Consider the following 7,392-nt stretch of genomic DNA (forward strand, 5'->3'; position numbering starts at 1 on the left):
AGGTGCAAGAGTTGGGTTTCAGCCCTGTTTTCCCTTGCTACTAGGGCTCAAGGAATGCAGGAGCAGGTGTTAGATCCCACAGCCCTTCCAGGAGCTGTTAGCAGCTGGTTTCATGTGGATTTTATTAGAAAGTTGTTGCCCAGTGAAGTGCAGAAGAGTGGAAGCGAAGGGGCATTGGCAGAGGTCAGCCGGGATTACCAAGGTCAAGAACAGCCACCCCCAAAGGAAGAAAAGACACTTCACCCAGGTCTTAAGCAGACTTCCGGATGTTTTTAGTCCCTGGTTCTCTGTGCAGACAGGGCAAAAGTACTAGTGAACAGGATCTTGGAGCACAGCCAGAGGCCTGAATGGTTTTGTTCCTCACCCCTCTGAGCAGCATTCTCTGAAGAAGGCCCGCTGCAGGAAGTTTTTGGAGCTTAATGTTCTTTTTCCAGGCCAGCAGGGACCACGTCGCACTGATTTAATAAATGCCTGCTGGGCAGTGGTGCCAAACCACAGACGAGCTGCCTCCTAACAAGGGCTGGCTGGCTCCACGCTCTCAGAATGGGAGGCTGTGGATTCTCAAGTCTAAGACTTCATACATCAAAGTTGGAAAGGACCTGGAAAATGACCTTATTTGGCTGTTCATTTTTATTGCTGGGGAAATTGAGACTTTACAAGGTAGATGGCCCTGACCGTATCTATAGGTGGGATCCTTGGAGAAGGGGATGCCAGAGGGAAGACTGCTTTAGAATGTCTTACATAGCTTTGAAGTCACTCATCTGGGCCTTACAGAGTGTTCCATTAAAATGTAGGTACTGCTGGGCGTAGTGGCTCACGCCTGTAATCCAAGCACTTTGGAGGCCAAGGCAGGTGGATCACCTGAGGTCGGGAGTTCAAGACCAGCCTGACCAACATGGTGAAACCCCATCTTAAAAAAAAATAAAATGTAGGTACTTTGCTGAAGAGATCCCCCATAAGTTGTATTCTTTGCAGGAATAATTGACAACAGGAATGGAAACAAGGCATGTTATGGGAAGTGGATGAGGGTGGGAGACAGAACTGAGATTGGGATGTGGCAAGTGAGTAGGCTTTGACAACATCACCACTTTGCTTTTGGCCAGTGGAGCTTGTTCAGCCTGAACTCAGAGACCCCAGAGTATTACAAAGTCCAGCTCCTGTGCCCCACCACCCCCTCTCATTGGCAGAGCAACTCTGCTGATGCTGCACTTTGGGTTGGGCCAGGCCTCAGGGAGACCTCAGCAGAGCTGTAGCAGTTCAAGAGATACTTCCATGTTAAAGTTTTCCTCCAGAGGGTGGGGCTGGCGAGGACTAATCTAAAATTGGAGGAGAACCCTGCCCCAGCCCTTCTGAGGGAAAGCTCTTCCCTGGGCCTCAGCCAGTTTACCAGCTCTTTGGCTGTCAGAGTCCCAGAGTTCTAGAGTTCAGTACTTCCCATGTTTTTTTTTTGTTTTTGTTTTTCTTGAGACAGAGTCTTGCTCTGTTGCCCAGGCTGGAGTGCAATGGTGCTATCTCAGCTCACTGCAACCTCTGCCTCCCGGGTTCAAGCAATTCTCCTGCCTCAGCCTCCCGAGTAGCTTGGATTACAGGCTCCCACCACTGCACCTGGTTAATTTTTGTGTTTTTAGTGGAGATGGGGTTTCACCATGTTGGCCAGGCTGGCTTCAAACTCCTAACCTCAGGTGATCTGCCTGCCTTGGCCTCCCAAGTGCTGGCCCAGGTTCTTTATGTAGCGTTTCAGTAGTTAAGTGAGCAGAGAAAGCAAAGAGATTGCTGATGCGGTCATCGTTACACTCCACAGGAGTTTCCCCAGTGAACAAATTTAGGGAATAGGGAGCTAGAAGAGCATCTTGCTCCATCATGGGGTTGGCTCCAGAGTGTAGCCTCTTGCTTCTTTTTACAGGGATTGGAAGAAAGATGATCAAGGTTGGGCGTGGTGACATTGGCTTACACCTGTAATCCCAGCACTTTGGGAGGCCGATGCAGGAGGATCACTTGAGCTCAGAAGTTAGAGACCCAGCCTGGGCAATGTAGTGAGACCCCATATCTACCAAAAAGAAAAATTAGCCAGGCATGGTGGTGTGTACCTGTAGACCCAGCTACTCAGGAGACTGAGGAGAGGAGAATTGCTTAAGCCCAGGAGGTTGAGGCTGCAGTGAACCAAGATTGTGCCATTGCACTCCAGCCAGGGTGACAGAGTGAGACCCTTATCTCAAAATTAATTAATTAATTATTTTTAATTTTGAGATGGAGTTTTGCTCTGTTGCCCAGGCTGGAGTGCAGTGGTGTGATCTCGGCTCACTGAAGCCTCCGCCTCTCAGGTTCAAGTGATTCTCCTGCTTCAGCTTCCTGAGTAGCTGAGACACAGGCTTGTGCCACCATGCCTGGCTAATTGTTTTTCTATTTTTAGTAGAGATGGAGTTTTACCATGTTAGTCAGGATGGTCTCCATATCCTGACCTTGTGATCTGCCCGCCTTGGCCTCCCAAAGTGCTGGGATTACAGGCATAGGCCACCGCGCCTGGCCAATTAATTTTTTTAAAAAAGGAAGAAGAAAAATGACTAGTCCTTCCCAAGTTCTCCATAGAGGGTGGCTTGGGGAAGGAGCCTAGGCAGAACCATAGTTGGGAGAGGAGCAGCCTCTGGCTTGAGAAACATTTGTTTAAACATTTATGTTATCACCTCCATTGCTCCTAAAGTCCTGCCTCCTTCAAATAGCTTTGCCAGGATACTCAGAAATTGCTGGTTTCTGTTTCCCTTATGGCTACTTCCCCTCTCTCAAAACTCATCTGGCACCTTAGGTAGTTGCTTCATTAAAACAAAACAAAACAAAACTGTATCCAGTATGACTGTTGCTCTTTTAACTCAGGGATCCCCTCCCACCCTCCCTCCCAAAATGACCAGTGTTGGCTAGGCACAGTGGCTCGTGCCTATAATCCTAGCACTTGGAGAGGCCAAGGAGGGTGGATTACCAGAGGTTAGGAGTTTGAGACCAGCCTGGCCAACATGGTGAAATCCCGTCTCTACTAAAAACTACAAAAAATTAGCCAGGCCTAGTGGTGGGCACCTGTAATCCTAGCTACTCGGGTGGCTGAGGCAGGAGAATAGCTTGAACTCGGGAGCTGGAGGTTGCAGTGAGCTGAGATTGTGCCACTGCACTCCAGCCTGGGTGACAAAGTGACACTCTGCCTCAAAAAAAAAAAAAAGATTTCTAGTGTCCTTGGCCCTCCAAGACACACGTGCTGAGGCAAAGGCACAGGGCTGAGAGAAGCAGCACGGAGTGGTGGTCTGGCATTTATGCCTGGCTCTGTCACTACCTAGATATGTGATCTCGGGCAGGCTCTGAACCTCTCTGAACATGACTATTTTCCTCATTAAAACAGAAGAATTGGACCAGATGATCTCAATGGTTTCTTCCAGATCTGACAGTCTGTAGGATTGGGTTTGAATTGTGACTCCTCAGATTACTGGATAAAGATCCAAGCTCTGAAAGACTCTTCCTCTGTTCAATTATTCTATATTTCTAAGACACTCTAGTTTTCTAATTTGAAGTTCAAAGTGCAAAGTGTAAAGTTATTCAGTAAGTATTGCTTAGAATAGTATATAATTTAGTAAGTATTTCCAATTTCTTTTGTGATTTATTCTTTGACTACTGGTTATTCAGGAGTGTGTTGTTTAAATTCTACACATTTGTTATTTTCTACAACTTCCTTCTGTTATTAATTTCTAACTTTATTCAATTTTCACTAGGGAATATACTTTCTATGATTTCAATCCTTTTAAATGCATTGAGACTTGTTTTATGGAATAACAGATTATCTACCCTGGAGAATGTTCCAGGTGCTCTAGAAAAGAATGTATATTCTGTTGTTGTTCATGGATTATACTATAGATATATTAGGTTTGGTTGGTTTGTGTTGTTCAAGTCTTCTATTTCCTTGTTGATCTGTCTAGTTGTTCTATGTATTATTGAAAAAAAAAGAAAATGGGATATGGAAATCTCCAACTATTATTTTTTTTTTTTGCCATGGAAAAACCTTCTGATTTATTTGATTAAACAAAAATAAAGGCCGGGCGCGGTGGCTCACGCCTGTAATCCCAGCACTTTGGGAGGCCGAGGCGGGTGGATCATGAGGTCAAGAGATCGAGACCATCCTGGTCAACATGGTGAAACCCCGTCTCTACTAAAAATACAAAAAATTAGCTGGGCATGGTGGCGCGTGCCTGTAATCCCAGCTACTCAGGAGGCTGAGGCAGGAGAATTGCCTGAACCCAGGAGGCGGAGGTTGCGGTGAGCCGAGATCACGCCATTGCATTCCAGCCTGGGTAATGAGCGAAACGCCGTCTCAAAAAAAATAAAATAAAATAAAATAAATAAATAAATAAATAAATAAAATAAGCTGCATAGGAATAATTTTAAAGTCCACAGAGGCACCAACCTTGTTTTAGGGCTGTAGTAGTGGATATAGCACCTCCTTGCTGCCTTCTCCAGCTTTCTTTGTGGATCACAGCAATATATTCAAAAGCCTGTTAGCTAACATAGGTGTTTTTGAACACTTTTCCATTGGTTCTTCACCTGCTCATTGCCTGTCGTACCTGTAACCTGCAATCGTAATATTTAAGATTTAAAAATGAAAGCCAAAAGAAAAACAAACAAACAAAACCTCACTTTTGCCTAAAGCTTTAGGGGAAATGTTCATTTCCCCACCTGTCTAATGAATTGACAGAATTCACACCACCATGGCATTACCCAGTTAAAAGTGGCAAAAGGCAGTCAGCACCCCAGAGGAACTTACAGCGTGGTTTCTGCAGCCAGGGGAGTTGTTCTGGTAGTACATAGTCCTTGTATCATGTCTGCCTTGGACAAATAAAAATTAAGAGGTTTAACTTAGTCATTCTAACATAGGCAAATGCTAATGTTAGTTTCCCCAATTCTGCATTTACTTTTTTCTTAAAAAAATAAACTCAACTGAATCATATATTCTGCATTTAAAAATTAAAGCACTAGCTACTTGTGAGGTTAAGGTGGGAGAATCTCTTGAGTCTGGGAGCTCAAGGCTACGGCTAGCCATGATCACACCATTGCACTCCAGCCTCAGCAACAGAACAAGACCCTGTCTTAAAAATAATAAATAGGCAGGGCGCAGTGGCTCACACTTGTAATCTCAGCACTTTGGGAGGCCAAGGCGGGCAGATCACGAGGTCATGAGTTTGAGACCAGTCTGCCCAATATGGTGAAACGTTGTTTCTACTAAAAAATACAAAAATTAGCCAGACATAGTGGTTCACTCCTGTAGTCCCAGCTACTCGGGAGGCTGAGGCAGGAGAATCACTTGAACCCGGGAGGCAAAGGTTGTAGTGAGCCGAGATCATGCCACTGCACTCCAGCCTGAGTGACACTCCAGACTCTGTCTCAAAATAAAACAAAATAAAATAAAACAGAGCATTTTGCCAATATGATACAAGGTATAATGGACAGTGTTAAGCAAGATTCTAAAAAAATACTAACAACCCTCCCACCTACCCAAGTATACCTAACATGCTAGTAAAAAACAGCATCCCTTACAAATCCATCTGCATTGATTTCAGGAGAAAAGGAACAAAGAATGAAATCTTACCACCATAAAAACAAGAGAAACCCAGGAAAAATATTTCTCTGAAGAAAGACAACTACAGAGACTGCTAGAAACAATAAAGAACAATTGCAGAGCTGGTTATTTAAAGCAAGTAAATGCTTTGCTACACACATTAACATTCAGTCAGTGTGCTCTAAGACAGTCTTAAGGAAAATAGTACCCTAGCTTGTAAGTTAGTACAATCATTAAGGCTGGGCATGGTGGCTCATGCCTGTAATCCAAGCACTTTGGAGGCCAAGGCGGGTGGATCAACTGAAGTCAGGAGTTCAAGACTGGCTTGGCCAACATGGTGAAACCCCGTCTTAAAAAAAAAAAGAAAAAAAACAAAACAATTATTAAAAGAAGGTCTAAGACCATGTGGATACACAAAATTTTCAGAACTATTGCTGGTTAAGTGATGATGGCAAACATCCCACCAGGCTGGCTTGTTAACCTGTAAGATCAATTTTAAAAATAGACATTCTTGAGGTGTCTCTTCACCATGGTATTTATAAGCCAAACTCACAATAATGACAGTGGTCTTAGGACCCTCCTCTCTTCCAACCAAACCAAAAATTAACTAGGGAAGAAAAGAGGCAGGAGAGCTAATACAGTATATTCTGGTAATGTGCTTCTCAGCTTTATCAAGTATTTAATAAACAAGTAAAGGAAAAAAACAACCCATCAACATGTTACCTTTGGTAGAAAAAAAATTAAAACACAAAAGAGCAACACATACTTCATCAGTCATTGCTCAGTAAAAACAGTGATTGTCCAGTATTATAGTAATTCTTAAAATTTTTTTTCTTTTTTATACTAGCAGTGGGGTCTCACCATATTGCCCAGACTGATCTGGAGCTCCTGGGCTCAAGCGATCCCCCCACCTCAGCCTCCCAAAGTGCTAGGATTACAGGTGTGAGCCACTGTGCTTGGCTGTTGTTATTGAAATCTTTATTTCTGCCTTCAATTCTGACAGTGTTTGCTGTTTGTATTTTTGGACTTTTTGTTTCACCCAACTTTTATGCTAAAAGTAGAGTTAGACTAAATCATAATTGATCATTGAAGTCCATTAAAAGTGGGTCAAACTGTATATGTGTTACACTACTTAAAATCTTGTTTATCATTGTATATCACTTTTTAAATAGAATGTAATTTATTTTGTGGCTGAGTGCAGTGGCTCATGCCTGTAATCCTAGCACTTCGGGAGACTGAGGCGGGCGGATTGCCTAAACTCAGGAGTTCAAGACAACCCTGGGCAACATGGTGAAACCCTGTCTCTACTAAAGTAAAAAAAATTAGTTGAGTGTAGTGATGCCCACCTGCAGTCCCAGCTACTGGGGAGGTATAAAACATGAGAATCACTTGAGCCTGGGGGGCAGAGGTTGCAGTGAGCTGAGATTGCGCCACTGCACTCCAGCCTGGGCGACAGAACAAGAGTCTGTCTCCAAAAAAAAAAAAAAAAAAAGGTAATTTATTTTGTGCTTTGATTTTGATAAGAAATTTACTTATACAGAAAGCACTATATATTTGTTTTAAAGAGATGGTGTCTTACTATATTAGCCAGGTTGGTCTCAAATCCCTGGCCTCAAGTAATCCTCCCTCCTTGGCCCTGCAAAGTGCTGAGATTACAGGCATGAGCCATTGTCCCCAGCACCCAAAAAAGCACCGTTTGGTCAAATCATGTTTTAACATAGACTCAATGCTTCCCTGCCCCTGAACAGGGGCCACAGAGTTCTAGTCTGGCTTCTGTGTCATGTTTAGCGGATGTGGTCCAGACA

This window comes from Cebus imitator, unplaced genomic scaffold (assembly GCF_001604975.1).
Source record: "Cebus imitator isolate Cc_AM_T3 unplaced genomic scaffold, Cebus_imitator-1.0 Scaffold149, whole genome shotgun sequence".
Taxonomy (NCBI): Eukaryota; Metazoa; Chordata; class Mammalia; order Primates; family Cebidae; genus Cebus; species Cebus imitator.